General features: G+C 38.1%; 1 long non-coding RNA gene across 17 annotated transcripts in view; it reads right to left on the bottom strand.

Annotated features, from left to right (window-relative positions):
- The window catches only part of LOC147359192 (uncharacterized), a 313,939-nt gene that overhangs the window by 247,584 nt on the left and 47,761 nt on the right, over nt 1-18,594 (bottom strand). For 5 of the 17 annotated variants that reach the window (XR_015140601.1, XR_015140597.1, XR_015140596.1 and 2 more), the window contains one exon: nt 18,091-18,152. The exons of the other annotated variants lie outside the window; for them this stretch is intronic. This is a non-coding gene — a long non-coding RNA (uncharacterized LOC147359192). The remainder of the gene's footprint in view (nt 1-18,090; nt 18,153-18,594) is intronic. 17 annotated transcript variants of the gene reach the window in all.

The following is an 18,594-nucleotide window of genomic DNA, read 5'->3' as shown; positions in this document are numbered from 1 at the left end:
CTTTGCATCAGGTGGCCAAAGTATTGGAGTTTCAACTTCAACATCAGTCCTACCAATGAACACCCAGGACTGATCTCCTTTAGGATGGACTGGTTGGATCTCCTTGCAGTCCAAGGGATTCTCAAGAGTCTTCTCCAATACCACACTTCAAAAGCATCAATTCTTCGGTGCTCAGCTTTCTTTATAGTCCAACTCTCACATCCATACCTGACCACTGGGAAAACCATAGCCTTGACTAGACAGACCTTTGTTGACAAAGTAATGTCTCTGCTCTTTCATATGCTATCTAGGTTGGTCATAACTTTCCTTCCAAGAAGTAAGCATCTTTTAATTTCATGGCTGCAGTCACCAACTGCAGTGAGCAGATGAATAATCTGGAGCCCAGAAAAATAAAGTCAGCCACTGTTTCCCCATCTATTTGCCATGAAGTGATGGGACCAGATGCCATGATCTTAGTTTTCTGAATGTTGAGCTTTAAGCCAACTTTTCACTCTCCTCTTTCACTTTCATCAAGAGGCTCTTTAGTTCTTCTTTACTTTCTGCCATAAGGGTGGTGTCATCTGCATATCTGAGGTTATTGATATTTCTCCCGGCAATGTTGATTCCAGCTTGGGCTTCCTCCAGCCCAGTGTTTCTCATGGGGTACTCCGCATATAAGTTGAATAAGCAGGGTGACAATATACAGCTTTGATGTACTCTTTTCCTATTTGGAACCAGTCTGTTGTTCCATGTCCAGTTCTAACTGTTGCTTCCTAAACACATGTGGTGTTTTATAAGTTTGTAAATTGATTAATAACACTTAAACACTCAAAGATCTCACCAAAACTTTTCATAATCCTGCTTTTTCTGGGAAAAAAAAAAATATCAGATGATCTGGCAACACCAGCCCACATTTCCTCTAGGCAACAGTTGGTTGGAGGTAAGAAGTAGCTGCCTGCATTCTCTCCAGTTTGCTGGAGAAAAAAACCTAACCAGCTTCACCCATTAATTTCCCCTCTTACACCTGTAGTTACTGAATTTGTGACCCTTGACTAATCATAAAATGAAGAATATGCTTTCAGAAAAACTTGGGAAATTCTCAATTTTAGGGGCTATTCAGAGAAAAAAAGAGGTACTTAGTATAGGTTACTTTTCTGTGAAAACTGTTCCAAATATAAAATTAAGAGCATTTATAGAGAAAAATAATAGGGATATAATGTCCACCTTAAAATCAAGTTAAGGATAAATGCATTCAAATTTATAAAGAGGGGGAAAAGAGAGTAAAAGTAAAATGAGCAAGGACAGAGACAGGGTTAGGATTAAACAGAAATTTAAAATAGAATAGGTAAGAGAGAAGTCAACTTTTTAAGTAGAGAGAGATGTTGGCAACATTCAAAGAACTTGAAGGAATCTAAGAAATAGAAGCTTTCCTAGTATTTCATATATTTAGGAATGTTTATCTAGCAAGAGAACAATATAATGATGATATTAATAATTTATAATGACGACTAAGATTTATGGAGTTCTTATTCTTTGCTGCTGCTGCTAAGTCACTTCAGTCATGTCCAACTCTGTGTGACCCCATAGACAGCAGCCCACCAGGCTCCCCCATCCCTGGGATTCTCCAGGCAAGAACACTGGAGTGGGTTGCCATTTCCTTCTCCAATGCAGGAAAGTGAAAAGTCAAAGTGAAGTCACTCAGTTGTGTCCGACCCTCAGCGACCCCATGGACTGCAGCCTTTCAGGCTCCTCCGTCCATGGGATTTTCCAGACAAGAGTACTGGAGTGGGATGCCATTGCCTTCTCCTATTCTTTGCTAGCACTACCCTAAGTGCTTTATATGGATTGTTTCATTAACCATTTCAGAATTATGGTTTAAAATCCACATAAAAGTGGTGATTGGCTGCCTGTGTGACAACAGGCAGACTTTTAAATGTAGAGATGTCCAGTAGAGTTACCAAAGTTCCCCTGCCTGGGAGGGAAGCTTAAACAATTTCAATAAATTCTTGATTGGCTGGCCTATAGACAAAGGAATAGAGAGAAACACTGAAGTAGTAGAAACCCAAACATTTGCTTCGTAATTTATTTTATGATATTACTTTGTAATAGCTTGTCCTTGAAAAATATTTTGTTCAGTTGAATATTATTCTTTGTAATGTCTTTTATCTATGATTGCAATGGTAGAGATCTAAGAAGATTCTAACGTAGAAAATCAACCCAACTGTCATCATCATTGGGTATTATTTTCAAAGACAATACTCTTCAGATCAAAAGTTAAAAAATGTGCTGTTTCTACTTACTCATCATTTCCTTGAATGAACGTGGTTTTTTTTTCATATTAAACAAATTTTATATATTTAAATTATTAACACCTGTCTAGGGATGTGAAGGCATACTAATGATTAATGTTAAGGGTATGACTTTAAGTTTAATTCTAGGAAATAAAAGAGAACTTGAAATTTAGATAGAAATACAAGCATCAGTATTGTGTTTTTCCAAGAATGTTGGCAGTTTTTCTCTTCTATAGATATTTGGAATGTAAATTCTTCCCAGAAACTTAAAAAAAGAAAAAGAAAAACCTGTGATTAGTTGGGCATCGTCTTCTTACTGAATAACAAGCAAGGTACTAAGCTGGTGGATATTATTTATAAACAAAAGAATAAGAGGAATATTGAGATAATGCTTCCAGTGGCAATAAGTTGGCCACTAAAGTCTTAGAAGGCATTTTCAACCAGAAATTCTTAAGAAATTATATATTCATTAGATAGGGGTTCATAAGACTGTTCTTGAGTGATTTATTTTTATTGTCAAAGATTTTTGCCTTGTTTCATGTAAAGACTATCAAATTATTTCATTATTCACTTCAAAATCTTCCAAGAATCCTTTCTTCTATTCTGAGAATTTTAACTGAATTTATTGCATAAGAAATTGGATCATCATCTCTAAAAAATAATGATATATTAGAATTTTAATGTATCCTTTAACAGTTGAAAGCTGTGATATGTTTATTTATCCTGCCACTTTTTTAAAAGCAAAATTGAAATGAGGTAGCATACAGAAATAAAAATCCTATATGGGTAACTTTTTTTTAACAATAAAAGCCTATTTTGGTTTGAAATATTTGTCACTTTCATAAGAGTTTCGTAACACGTAATCTTATTTTACCACAGGTAAATGATAGGAAAAAGACACAGAGCTCTATTTCATGCAAATACACTTTGAATTTCATTAGTTCTTTGTTCTGAAACAAGATCTTAGTCTATTCTTCCATTCTTTTCCTGACCCAATCTATAAAGCCATTGTGTTTTGATCATTCAGCCAATCTGGGACACGGATACACATGCATTCCTCCCACACACTTTAAAAGTATTAAAGACTAACTACACCACTTCTCTGCGAAGTCAGGCCTATTGCCAAGCCAGGGGAATGTGGAGAATATTTTACTTGCAGGGACACCCTTGAAGGTCTAGTGGTGGACTGGAGTGACTGGCCATTGCTTCAGCTGAGAGTCACTGTAAGAGTTGGGAACAAACGTGCAGAAAGGAGAATGGCAACTGCATCAAGCAAAGAGTCCCCTACCCTCTCCTTGAGAACAGAGGAAGTTGGAAGGCAGAGGCAAAATATCCTGATTGTGAATGCTCATGTCACACCTTTAGATGCCTGAATCATGGAAATGATGCAAATACCAGTATCAAAGCTCCAGTCAGATTCTAACAGGGGACTTCAAATGGACCTCAGGGAGACAAGGTAGCTGAGGTGTGTCCATTCTCAGACTTTAAGACCCCAAAACAGTATAGTTGGGCCCCTTGGATAACACAAGTTTGACTTGTGCAAGTCCACTTATACACAGATTTTTTTCAGTAGCACATACTGCTGTACAACATGATCTGTGGATGGTTAAATCTGTGGATGTGGAACTCTGAATATAGAGAAAATGCCCCATGCATGGCCAACTCTTAAGTTATGTTCAGATTGTCTTCCTAATCCCCATGTTGTTCAAGGGTCAACTGTACTCACAATTTAAGATGAATAAAGGAAAAATAAGAAAGTCTATATGCAATAAAAATGGGACATAAAGGAAAGCATGGTATGCTATGTTTGATTGACAAAAAAGCCTATGTTCAAAGATTTTTCCCCCTAGTAACAGAAAAAATATTGGGTAACTTTACCTTCTTAAAGGAAATTAAAGAAAATCCTGACTCTATGAAATGGAGATAGCAATGAGATGATTAAAAAAAAAACAACAACAACAACACACTGGACTGAAAAAAAGTTAGCATAAAATGCATTAAAGGAGAAAATGACACTGATGATCTTAAAACCACTTTGGAGGCAGAAAAGAGAATAATATAAAAGCCTCTGAATGGAGGACAGATTTCAGAATATCATATAGTTCAAAGCATGTGATTAAATACAAGATAATCAAGACTGTAGAAAAGAATGGAAATCCATCATTGAGATAATAGTCATGTTTGAATATGAAACAAGAAGAAATTCAACAGATAAAAATTCAAAGATAAACTATTGCTGAATTGAATGAGAACCTAAAACTACAGATTCATAGGATAGGGCTTATCAGCTAACACTCAGAAAAATTTTAATGAGCTCACTGATCTCTAAGAATAAGGAAAGAGTCCTTCATATAGCTAGACCAGAAGGTCACCTACAAGTGAAAAATTTAGTCTTGCTTTAATCTGTCAGCAAAAATAGCTGTTAGACAAAAGTGCAGCACTTGATACAGAATGTGCATCACAGACTAGGCTTCCTTACAGTCCTGTCAATGCAAAGTCAACAAAGGCTGTCAACTATGTGAACGGTCATGAATACATCATCTACATGTACATCCTGATGAATCTACTTGAGTATGTAATTTAGCGCAATGAAAATAAACCAAAAGGTAAACTTTATGAAAGTTCACCTCTGTATATATCTGAACACAGAATTAATGTTAAATGGTTATAGTTATAAATTATATACATAGTAATATATATTAATTGTTAAGAAGGAAAGCGGAGTATGATAACAATATTACGGGGACCAAAAATCCTATAATATAGCATGACAAAACTCCCAGAATGGAGATAAAAAAAAAATGACAAGATTGACTATCCTAATTTCTTTGTATCTCATTAAGGAAGAGATTCATTAGATTCTGTTGCAATGTAGAAAACAGAATTAAATAAACCATAATACAAATTCTCTAATAACTAATACTCCAGGGGAAAAAAAAAAATAAAAACAATACTGATTAAAATAAAAGAATGTCTCCCCTGAGAAGGGGAAACAAAGCTTTAGGAACCTGAGCCAGTCATCTGCTTTAAAAAGAAGTAAAAACAAAAAATTCAAAACAGGAAGTTTTATATATATATGTACACACACCAAGTAAATACAAATAAAAAGAAAGGTTCAGAATATCAATATCAAAGGAAGTCACATATAATAACTTTATACTGATGAAGGATTAACTTCACAATGGAACTCTAGATGTCATGAATATTTATGCTTCTAAAAATACTGTATAAAATACATAAAGCAAAACTTTCAGAAATATAAGGGGAAATAATAAACACAGTGAAAGTGAAAGTCGCTCAGTCGTGTCCGACTCTTGGTGACTCCATGGACTATATAGTCCGTGGAATTCTCCAGGCCAGAATACTGAAGTGGGTAGCCTTTCTCTTCTCCAGGGGATCTTCCTGACCCAGAAATCAAACCAGAGTCTCCTGCATAGTAGGCGGATCTTTGCCAGCTGAGCTATCAGTGAAGCCCAATAAACACAGTAGTAATGGATTTATATTTCATTTTCTCAGTCTTTGACAGACCAAGTAAACAAAATATATCTGAAGGTATTGAAACTATTTCTCTCTGTGTATTATATAAAATACATTTTTTCAGTCATCATTTTATGAGATGTCTTATAAGACAATAAGCATACCTCACTCAATTCAGAATACTAGAAACTAGGTAGACCACATACTTTAAATAGAACACAATAATACTATAAATAAAAACAAGGAATAAAAACTCAAACATAATTTAAAAAAAATATCTCAGAATGCCACTTCCAGAATGGTAAAGTAAGCTATCAAAGATCATCCCTGACACTGATGACAACTATAAACTCTGGACCAGACACCAAAAAAAAAAAACAACAAGCCCACTATCTTAATGATTCCAAATTGGAAACCAAAGAAAGCAAACAGGTGAGGGGAATCTAAATTTAGAGAAGTGGGAGGCACAGGGGGGCATTTTTTTCATTATTTGCAACTTTGCCCTGAAGATGGACCACAGGGCACCCTCCACAGTCCAGGAGGCTAAAAACTCTGATAGAAAGATTACCACCTCTTTGACCAGAGAAACTAAAAGGACCGGGAAATCACAGCCCACCTCCAGACTGGCAGATGGGAATTCCAGAGAGAAAAAAGCTGGAGAAAAATGTCCCCTAATCCTGGCTATGAAGACTTCACTTGCCTTAGGATGACCCCTAAGGTCTATAGACATGAGACAAAGTAAAAAATTTAAAGTGAGACCAGTTAGGAAGAACATTTTTTCCTCCATTAAGTTGCTCAGGATCAGAATGGAATAGGCAGACAACTAGGCTGCAAGAGATTACAGTCAATATGACTTGGCCAACATATATATACGAGAGGTAGGTGAGGTGAGACTAAGATGATTCCCAGGGTTTGTTTGTATGACCGAATGGACAGTGGTATTCAGATGCAGGAAGATTTCTTTGGGGAAAGTGTTAGGTTTAAGATACCTAAGAGAGAGTCCAGTGGGGAGAAGGGGGTAATACACATGGATCCACTCCAGTATTCTTGCCTGGAGAGTTCCATGGACAGAGGAGCCTCGTGGGCTACATCCCATGGAGTTGCAAGGAGTCAGACATGACTGAATGACTAACACACACTCTACTGCAAAATAGTTCAGTTGCTGTATTCATTTTTTTATTGATGTGTAACTAATTAATACAAATTTAACATTTTAAAGATATACTACATCCTTACTGTCTCACAACTTAGCTGGATCCTGAACTCAAAGTCTCACAAGGGTATTATTGAGGTGTCATTCAGGCTACATTCTTATCCTGAGGTTAACTGGGGGAAGAATCACTTCCAAGCCCACTCAGGTTGATGGCAAGATTCATTTCTTTGAAGTTGTAGAACTGTGGGTCTGGCTTCTTGATGGCTCTCTGCTGGAGGCTGCCCTCAACTTCTAGAGGCTACCATAAGTTCCTAGAGGCTGCTTTTAGTTCCTTGCCAAGTGGCTTTTCCAACATGGTTATTTATTTCTTCAAACCAGCAGGGAGTGTCTCTAGAGACTCACTCTAGATGCAAGGTACAGTCTTCTATGATGTAACATGATTATGGATGTAACATGCTATCATCTTTGCTATATTCTAATGGTTCCAAGTGTTGAAGAGGAAGAAATTTTCCTCTACCCTTCTAGGTTCTTCTGGCTGGTCCAAGAATTATATTATAGATTAAGAAGAGAAAATCAGAAGTGCAATAACATGTATATACAGGAAAGACCCAGGATAACTGTGTAACTTGCCAAACTACTCAAAACTCTCATCTTAAATACCATCTTTGGCTATAGACAAAAGAAAATATTGGCAGTAGTGGTTTGGGATTTCAAAGGAGAGGATGGCAATTCACATGGAGATGGGAAAGCAAAAGTTTAGTAAACACATGTATGCTGGGCCATGCAGAGACAATGGACTCAGATAGGAATTTTAACAAATGGACTTTGTTAGATTCCTCCCTGTCCACACACCTGCTTCACAGTGTAGTTATCTATGGTGATAGCTCCCTTCCTGCAACAGGTCCTTCTTTGAGACACTTAGGGAGAAGATCAAAGTTTCTTCCTGCTTTTTTTGAGTCTTGATTGTCTTCAGTTTGAAATAATCCATGTGCAAAAGGAGCATTTTGGGGTGGTTATTTTGCTCCCCTGCAGAAGCAAGCCAAAGGTCCCACACTCAGTGGGAGAAGGAACAAGGGCATGAGCACGAACATCTGGAGGCAGATCTTTTTTGGCTGTGCTGACTCCTTGTTGTGCATGTGAGGGCTTCTCTTGCTGTGGCATCTGGGTTTAGTCACTCTGTGGCACGTGGGATCTTAAGTTCCCTGACCAGGGACCGAACCCAAGTCTCTTGTATTGGGAGATGGATTCTTAAGCACTGGACCACCAGGGAAGTCCCTGAAGACAGAGAGCTTGATGGAAACTTAGAGTCTGTCCACCATAGTTCCTTAAAATGGCATTGTGCATATCTATTACCCAGCAGAAACCTATGGGACCTTCTCGGGACAGACTCTTGATCCCCCATCCTCTGCTTTAGCTAGTTTCTGAAGTACCTGGATAAAAGTATCTGATGCACAATTTCTGAACCATTTTACAGACAGGAAAACCTCCACCAAATGAAAGACAGTAACTACTTGATGACTATGAGCATGCAGTCCCCAAGTCACCTGGAGCCTAAGAATTGATAATGTTAACCCCTGTGACACAGCCTTGTTACGTCACCACCAACCAATCAGACAATTGCGCATGAGCTGATCACATACCCTGTGACCCTCCTCCCTTACCTGGCCTTTAAAAATGTTTTGCTGAAAGCTTTCAGAGAGTTTGGGGTCTGGGGGCCATGAGCCACCTGTCTCTTTGCATGGCCCTGCAATAAACCTTTCTCTGCTCCAAACACTGATGTTTCGGTTTGTTTGGCCTGTACATTGGGCACATGAACTTGTGTTTGGTGACATCCACATCTGGGAAGTCAATGCTTACAGCATGCACTGTGACCCAACATTTTTGACTGGAAATACTGGTGTTCCAAAAAACATATTCTGGGAAATGCCACATGAGAAGGAAGTAAACCCCATGTACAACAAGTAAATTTGAATTCCTGTTCATTTTCACGTGCCTCTTTTCCCCATTTGCTATTCCTCTATACACATAGAAACCTTTTTTATGTGACTTTATTAAAAGTCAAGTCATAAGAAGTATCGTTATAAAAATTATTTGCTCAGCTGCTCAGTGGAATCATTGCTTCTTACCACTATAACTAAGTTTATTCCAGCTTTTTATGTTATTATTATATGAAGAATAAGAACTCCAGTTTCATGAACTTGTGCCTCCACATTGTAATACTTTTTGATGAAGACTATCTCATTATGAATTACTGAGGCTTGTATCACAAGAGGGCTCATTTTTCCTTGAAATTCTGCCCAGAGTTCCCTCTGGAACTCAGACAGACATCTGGGACCATTCTAGGGAACAGGTACCCTGCTATTCTCTACTTTTCCAGAAAATTTTCTCCCTCCTCCCCAATAAGTCAATCCAGTTAATAGATACCACGAGGCCTTGGTTTCAGTTTGCTTTACAGACCCACCCAGAGAGTTTAAATACTACATTTGTTTTCTTGAAAAAATAATTACACAACGTGAAAGTTGTGAGTTAAGTTTGATTTGGGGAAAAATGAGGACTGCAGCTTAGGAGGCAGCATTTCCTATAGCTCTAAGACACTGTTCTGGAGGAGATAGGGTGGGGGTGTGCAGCTAGGATATGTAGGAGTTTTGCAAAAAAGCGTAGGTAGACAGGAACATCAAAAGATTACTGCTAATTAAATAAAGCAGATATGTCAACTGAAGTAATTTAGCACTTTTCTATGTATGGAAAGATGCAAGAGTCTGGGTTTGCTGAAATCATTCCTCTGATATATACCTCACCTATATGGGACCAGTATCCTGTGTTTTCACATCCTGAGTTTCCTCAGGGCTCACCATAGGGAGTGGCTGCAGTCTGGTGGCTGCTAGATAGCAGGTATTCTTTCCTTCCTGAATTCCCTCAGGGCTCATCCATGCAATCACTGATGACTGTGACATCATTTACTGATCTGGCAGGAAATTTTCCATTTCTCAGGCTCACCTAACACCCTTGCTATAATACCACCTTTGACGTATTTGACATTTTGGGTGTGACCATCTCTTCTGTAGAGACCTCCATAATATGTAAGAGGCCAGTTAAGAGAGAGGCGGAGGAATGTAAGAATGTCACCTCCCGTATCGGTAAACAAAGAATGTTGTGCCATCAAGCTACCAGCCACTATAATCACCCAGACAGTCCACCCTGAGGGGATTCAGGATGGAGAAAAACCAGAAACTGGCCTTAGATAACTGAGGTACATATTAGAGGAGTGATTGCATTGAGCCCAGACTCTTGTAATTTCCCAAACACAAAAAAGTGCTAAATTTTTAAATCTGAGATATCTGGTTTTCTTTAATTAACTGTAATCTTTTGATATTCCAACTACCTAGCTTTTTTTCTTTTTTTAAACAAAAACAACAACAAAACACCTCTTATACATCCTTGCTACTCCCTTAACCTCTTTGACTCAATCTCTCAGAGCCATCTGAGAGGCTGTCTCCCAGGCTTAAGTGCTCAGCAAGCCCACTAAAATAAATATATTTTATTAAAAATGTAATTCTCAACTTTTAGGTTGTGCCTTTCTTTTTTCAGTCAATAACACCTGTTAAAAAACAAAAAATGTCCCAAGATCCAGAGAGTAGACCCTGCATGGCTACGATAGTCTATGCGGGATGTGTGTGCATGTATACTCAGCCCTGTCTGACTCTTGTGACCCCTTGGGCTATAGCCTGCCAGCTTCCTCTGTTCATGGAATTTTTCCAGGCAAGAATACTAGAATGGGATGCCATTTCCTTCTCCACTCTGTGGGGGTGGGGATGGTTAATTAAGAGAACTGATAAACCTCTCTCATTTGAGGAAGCTGGAATTCAGCAGGTTTCAAATTATGTTCTGTGTAGTCCTGAGGCTGAGGGAATTTCCTCTAGGTTGCTTCCAGGGACAATCTAGAGATTGATCCAGAGCATTCCATCCACATAGGGCCCGGATCAACATAAGGCAATCTACGATTGAAGACTGTGAGATGGTTTTACTGTCTGAGCCAGCAGAGCTTCCCTGGTGACTCTAGTGGTAAAAAATCCACCTGCAAGGCAGGAAATCTGGGTTCGACCCCTGGGTTGGGAAGATGGTGTTAAAACAAAAATTGCACTGGACAAAGTTAAACAGCTAAGGATGACTTCATTCTGGATATTGCAATTGGAGAGACAGACTGGACTCAACTCCACTAAACCAAAAGGCAGGAGGGGTTTTTAAGTACTAGGATGAGCTGGTGGAAAAGCACTGGAGGACAACCACTGTGGGAAGCTGGTCACTGGGATATGTAAGTACAGTGAGTTATTCCTGAGCTTGCACATTTTTCCTTCTGTGTTTAGGCCATTTGTGTTTGCCGTAAAGACTGGGAGATAGGATGCTATCTTCTTTTATGTTCACAATTCAAAGAGATGGTTTCCAGGTCCTTAAGAAAGACATTCCTGGGTTATAAATCTGGCAAGAGGATTTTAAAAAGATTTATATCTTAACGAGACAGAAAGAATTTACAGTGTTAAGTTTTCTAAAGTGAATGTTCTAAGGAAAGACAGGTCAGGGCCTCGAATCAGAAAGTTAAACCTGTCTAAAGTTTACCAAAGCTATAGCAAAGTTAAGCTCTCTTATTCAATGGTAAATTAGCCAAGGCCTTCAGGAAATAAAAGATCCAAATTAGAAGACCCTCTCCTTACACGTTCCCATTAGAAACAATCTACAAAATAAAGCAAAACAACTTAATTTTTACTGGGATATTCCCTAAATCATGATGCAGAGCACTGATAAAGTGGGCTGGAACAATAGGTATCCCACCTTCCTTTGTATGCTTAGTTGCTCAGTGTCCAACTTTCTGTGACCCTATGGACTGTAGCTCACCAAGCTCCTCCGCATGGGATTTCTCAGACAAGAATACTGGAGCAGGTTGCCATTTCCTCTCCAGGGGTCTCCCCTGGCTCAGGAATTGAACCCACATCTCTTGTATCGCCTGCATTTGCAGGCAGATTCTTTACCACAAGCACCAACTGGGAAGCCTTCCTTTAAGGCAACCTAAAGCTTTCCCCATTTCAGCAAGAAAGGGAGGTACTGATGAGAACAAAGGCCCAAGAGCTGGCCAAATGACAGTATCCTAGTGAAGATACACAGGATAGAGAGGATGAAGAACTAAGAGCAACCACATGTCTGTATTCATTCATGATTCTGCTCATGAGCAAACATGCTCAGAGCCAATTGCATTAAGGACTATTCTTCAGATATATGCCCAGGAGTGGGATTGCCAGATCATATGGTAGCTCTTCTTTAAGGAACCTCCATTCTGTTCTCCATAGTGGCTGAACCCATTTACATTCCCACCCACGCTGTAGGAGGGTTCCCTTTTCTTCACACTCTCTCCAGCATTTATTGTTTCCAGAGAGAACCATAATTCTTAAAGATACAAGTGCCCCAATGTTCATTACAGCACTATTTACAATAGCCAGGATATGGAAGCAACCTACTAATAAATGTCCATTAACACAGGAAGGGATAAAGAACATAGGGTATACATACATAATGGAATATTACTCAGCCAAAAGAAAGAATGAAATAATGCCATTCACAGTAACGTGGATGGACTTAGAGATTGTAACACTGAGTGAACTAAGTCAGACAAAGGCAAATATTGCTTATATGTGGAATCTAAAAAAAAAAAGGGTACAAATGATTTTATTTACAGAACAGAAATAGAGTTACAGATGTGGGAAATACACTTATGGTTACCAGGGAGAAAAGGGGAGGAAGGATGAACAGGAAGATTGGGATTGATATATGCACATTACTATACATAAAATAGATAATTAATAAGGACCTACTGTATAGCACAGGGAACTCTACTCAATGCTCTTAATGGCCTCTTTGGGAAAAGAATCTAAAAAAGAGTGGATGTATGTGTATGTATAACTGATTCACTTTGCTGTATACCTGAAACCTACACAACACTGTACATCAACTATACTCCAATAGAAATTGTTTTAAAAAGAACTATTCTTCCCTGGGGAAGCAGGCAAGAGAGTTAAGGAGAATAATAAAGGAAACTTCAAAGAACATATTGCTATATGGGCTCTGATTTTAATAAAATATTTCGGCAACCAAACAATAAAAATTAGAAAATCTGAGCTTGAAAGACCTCTTCCAGTTGAAACATGTAATATAATCTATATCTGTCTTCTACTGTGCTTGAATTTTACTCTGTTCAGTTTTACTTAAAATAATGGTTTATGGTTTGGGCTCCATGATTCACTGGAATTTTGAAATTTGCAGAAATGGAAATGTAACTGAGCAGAACCCTCTGGGGCTTTCCCAGGGCAGATCCCTCCCCCATATCCTCTGCTTTTGCTCCTCTTTGAAGTACCTAGATAATAGTATCTAGTGCACAGTTTCTGAGTTATTTAACAGATGCTAAAACCACCACCACATGGAAGAAATTAGCTCCTTGACAACCATGAGCACATGCCTCCCCATATCTACTATGCTTAAGGATTGATAGTGTTAACCCTGTGACACTAACCTGTTACCTCACCATCAACAAATCAGAGAATTGTGAGAATTGTGTACAAGCTGATCACATACCCTGTGACCCCCGCCCCCCTCACCTGACCTTTACAAATACTTTGTTGAAGGGGACACTGGCTCAGTCCCCAAACAGAAGGATCCCACATGACATGGGACAACTAAGCCCACGAGCTAAAACTCCTGAAGCCCATGCAACCTAGAGCCTGTGCTGTGCAACAAGAGAAGCCACCTCCATGCGAAGCCCACACACGACGACTAGAGAGTAGCCACTACTTGCCACAACTAGAGAAAGCTGTGCATAGCAACGAAGATCTAGCACAGCCAAAACTAAAAATAAATACTTTTTAAAAAATGCTTTGCTGAAACCCTCCCAGAAGTTTGGGTTTTAGAGCAGGAGTCACCCCATACTCCTCATATGGAGGCCTTTACAATAAACACTGCACTTTCCTTCACCCCAACCTTGTGTTAATTGACTAGCTTTACTGCACGTGGGCAAGTGGACCCAAGTTTGGTTTATTAACAAAAATTGATCAAATTCTTTGCATAGTTTGACCCATCTGAAGCACAGAGAAATGTAGAAAACTGTTTTGAACCTTGAGAATCATACAGATGTGCCCCAACTGATACAGTGTATTAAAAACTGCATTGAGATTCTGAATTACTGCTTTTTTCCCCAACTTCTTTTCTATCTTGATTATCCTCATTGAAACATTTGGCCATTCAAGTCAAGACTGAATAGTAACTGAGCATCTGGGCATAGTTTCCATAGTTTCTATAGCAGCTGAATGAGATTGAGTTGTATTTGTGTTGAAAGTGTGAGTCATCAATTTGAGGTTTGTCATAGTTATAGCAAAAGACCTTGGTTGAGACAAAACTGGAGACAGACATTGCAATAACAATCAATTCTTGGATAATTTTCTGGGTAAATTCAGCACACTTGAACACAAAGCTTTCAAAACAGTCTTTAAATTAAATTTGTTATAAAAGAAAAGATAGAAGCATTCAAATATGGTTTTGGAACAAATGTTAATCTCCAAATGCCAAAAGATATTTTTGCTGAGAGTTTCTGGAAAGATTATCTGGACATGTGTTATTTTAATTTAGATGAGTATTCTCTGAATAATCCTGTCATATGAGGCTAAGAGCCCAGGTTATGGAGAAAGACTACTTGAGTTCTAATAGCAATTTTTGCTGTACTAATGTGGCCTAGGGCAAGTTATTTAACTTCTCCGTGCCTCATTTTCCTCTCACATAAAATGGGAACATGGGGATGTGTAAGAGAAATAAGCATGATTAGCATAGAGGAAAGTGCTAATTCAGGATTTATTATTATTTACAATCTGTACTTTTACAAACTCCACAGATTTGTTATCAAAATATTAATCTCATTTTAAAATGTTTGATTAAACAAAATAAGTTTTTTATTATTTTATATTTTTAAAATGTGTCCACACATTTTGAATATTCTGTTTGTCATTAAATAGCCACTTTTATTATCATTGTCAACTATCATGGCTAATTGCCTAGCTATATTAAGGTGATACACTATTTTGATCTGAATTACTCGTGTTAGTCACTCAGTTGTGTCCAGCTCTTTGAAACCCCATGGACAGTAGCCTGCCAGGCTCCTCTGTCCAAGGGATTCTCTAGGCAAGAATACTGGAGTTGGCTGCCATTCCCTTTTCTGATCCCTCTTCCTGATCCAGGGATCAAATGCAGGTCTCCTGCACTGCAGACAGATACTTGTATGATCTGAATCACCAGGTAAGCCCAAATGCAGGGCCCTACTAGGAATTACTCAAATTCAAGTTTATACTTGAGAATATGATTTTCAATCTTTGTTGAACTTTTCACTACTTAAAAGAATTTATTTGCTGACACAAAATGATTCCACATTAGTGGAATAAAATCATAGTTTAGGGTAACTCTTTTTATTTACTTTTCTACAAAAGTGTTTTCAGTTTCAAATACATGTCTTGAGACATTTCTTGATTGATGCAATGTTTGAAAGATAGAAAGGTTGATTTCTTTGATTATTACTTAAGGAAATAGGTTGGAACATGGGGTTGCTTCCCAGTTCTCACTGATCTGTTTTCATAATTTAGCTTCATTACTTTATCTGAAGTTATTTCCTAGAATACCATGAACAACCATATTTCATATAAACATAAAAATAACCAAAACCTAAGAGGAAAAAAAACCTTTTTTTTTCATTCTATTATAGAGTCTAACCCATCTTATAGTTTTCTAATGATATTACTACCACTTCGTGGTAACCTGTTGTTTTGCCTGACTCCTTAACTCCTTAATGTAAAATTTATTCTAACCTCATTTTTCTGGTTTTTATTGTTCTGTAACTCTTTCTATACCAACCCACAACCTGGCCCCCACCGCTAAAGTTAATAGGTCACCTCCTTCTGGTCATTAATGGAAGTAGAACATTAAATAGGAATGAATCCAATACTAACTGAAATACTGGACTGCTACCTGAAATCAACAACAGTGTAACCCAATAGTAAAACTAGACAATACCTGAGGTGACTACTGTGTTCTCAGTCACCTTTGCTTTTAATGGAACTAGGCCTGCAACAGAGAAGCAGAACTCCTACCCTTGTGATAGCATTACATGGCTCTGTCCTTTTGACCATGCTGATTGTCTCTAGGGTAGACACTTGACCCTAACTGGGCTGGTAATATCCAAACAACTGGAAACTTAGGGTGAAGTCACTCACATACTGAAAATATTTAGAGTTGAGTCACGTCAACGTCAGAGCCTGGAAGAAAGCATGAACTCCCACCCTGCTACCTACACTTTGAGTAAACTGCTATGAACATTATCATTATTATCTATTTTCTAACATTTCTTGAGCATTAGTGGGTCAGGGGCTATGCTAGGTAATCACTGAGCTGCTGCTGCTGCTGCTAAGTCGTTTCAGTCGTGTCTGACTCTGTGCGACCCCATAGACAGCAGCCCACCAGGCTCCCCCGTCCCTGGGATTCTCAAGGCAAGAACGCTGGAGTGGGTTGCCATTTCCTTCTCCGATGCATAAAAGTGAAGAGTTGAAAGTGAAGTTGCTCAGTCGTGTCTGACTCTCAGCGACCCCATGGACCTCAGCCTACCAGGCTCCTACCAGGTCAAAATCATGGGATTTTCCAGGCAAGAGTACTGGAGTGGGGTGCCATTGCCTTCTCCAAGGTGATCCCTGAACATTAGGTCATATAATCCTTCAACATAAGGAAACAGATTTTGTGAGGTTAAATAAATGGTCATACATCCCCTAGCTAGTCAGTAATAGAGCGAGTGAGTGAAAGTCACTCAGTCGTGTCCGATACTTTGTGACCCCATGGACTATACAGTCCATGGAATCCTCCAGGCCAGAATACTAGAGTGGCTAGACTTTCCCTTCTCCAGGGGATCTTCCCAACCCAGGGATCGAACCTAGGTCTCCTGCACTGCAGGTGCATTCTTTACCAGCTGAGCCCCCAGGGAAGCCCATCAGTGATAGAAACACTGTACAAATCCAGAACCTGTTTCTTAACCATTCATTTATGCTTTACTTCAGCAAATGCTTATTAAACAACTTCCAAGTGGCAGGTAAGTTTAAGAGAATGGAAATGTGTACACCAATATGCTTGACTATATTTTGTAAAATCTGATTTTTCACCCAAAGCCACCCTTTCTTGAAGGTTATTATGTAGATATTTAGGAAAAACATCAGTTTTACTCATCTCACTTTTTGGTTTCTCTATGATTTGTCTGGAATCTAGAATTTTTTTTTAAAGTAAAATTGTAAATACATCCCTACTTTATACTCAGTAAAACCTATTTCCCTAAATCCTGAACCACCAGACATATTCAAAAAGAACACAAATCAATCTGGGAATAAAGCCTTAGATGAATGGTGGGAAATTTGACATAGATTTATTGAACTAGCCTTCACAGAGGACCAAGGACCCTTGAAAATTGCTACAGCCCATGTCAATCTGAAAAATAACAAACTGCTATCCTCTAATATGTGATAGTCTCTATGCTAACTATAGTTTGAAGAGCTTACATGAGTTATTTTAAAATATATGCAATTAGCTACAGAGTTACTGCATCTTCTTAGGGCCAACAGAAAGCTAAAATAAAAGACTAGAGCTGTTTGCTTAGCATACTTGGACTTGAATGCAAAGAATTAAAGGGAGACAATGTGGTCTAGATTTTGGTCACTGACATTCCCTAGTAGTTGGAACAAAATTGCCAGTGATGGATCCTAGGGAGTGAAAATAATATCTGGTTACTGAGATAATTTTCATAGCTATTTATGTTACCATTCCAACTTCAGCAGTGGTTCCTAATACTTGAAACATTTAGATAAGAAAATTACAAGCTTTTCTGAGAAGTATTAGGAAGTAATAGGAGAGGAAAATTAATGGTCTTTAAGCATTTGGCTCATTCAGCATTAGCCAAGTAATTAGATAGACAACACAGCCAGGCATGAGGCGGTTAGAGTTTATGTATGCATTTCAACATAGTTTGTACGTTAAACTGTGTCTGACAGAACAATCATGCATCTGGGTCATACAATCTATGGTAAGAAGCTTAATGTAATTTGGTTAAACTCATTTTTATAAAAGTAAGCTTACCGTATAAAGAATTTGTGTATTCAAAGGTCGAAGCACGATACTGGGGTTAGTTGTTTGTCCCACTGGAAAAATTATGGTACAGATATTATTATCCCCATTTGGCAGATTGGACTCTTGAAACAAAGTAAGATTGTAAGCTTTATCTCAGGATTACTAACTCAATATTCTAAATAAGAGAGGACATATTCAATATTTTATATTGGTTATTCTTCTTTGTTTATTTCTGTTCATATGTTTGACAAGTATATTCAAATAAAAGTTACACTATTTTAAAGTTTGATTAAAAATTGAAAAAAGTAGAAAAGAAAGGAAGAAATTGTGGTAGAGAAAGGAAAAACATTGTAGGAAAAGTGAAATATCAAAAGGTAAGGAAGAACATTGGTATAAAGTCCTATGTCAAAATTTAAAAAAATCTTTGCTTAGAGAGCAAGGAAATAATCAATAAATAATAGTATACCTCAGTAAACATTGTGTTGATAACAGAATAAAATGAGCTTAAAAACC

This window comes from Bos grunniens, chromosome 14 (assembly GCF_055505025.1).
Source record: "Bos grunniens cultivar Pamir isolate PY7600 chromosome 14, Bosgru_T2T1.0, whole genome shotgun sequence".
NCBI classification, from domain to species: Eukaryota; Metazoa; Chordata; class Mammalia; order Artiodactyla; family Bovidae; genus Bos; species Bos grunniens.
Note: the sequence above shows the minus strand (reverse complement) of the source record. Positions and strands in the feature narration are given on the sequence as shown.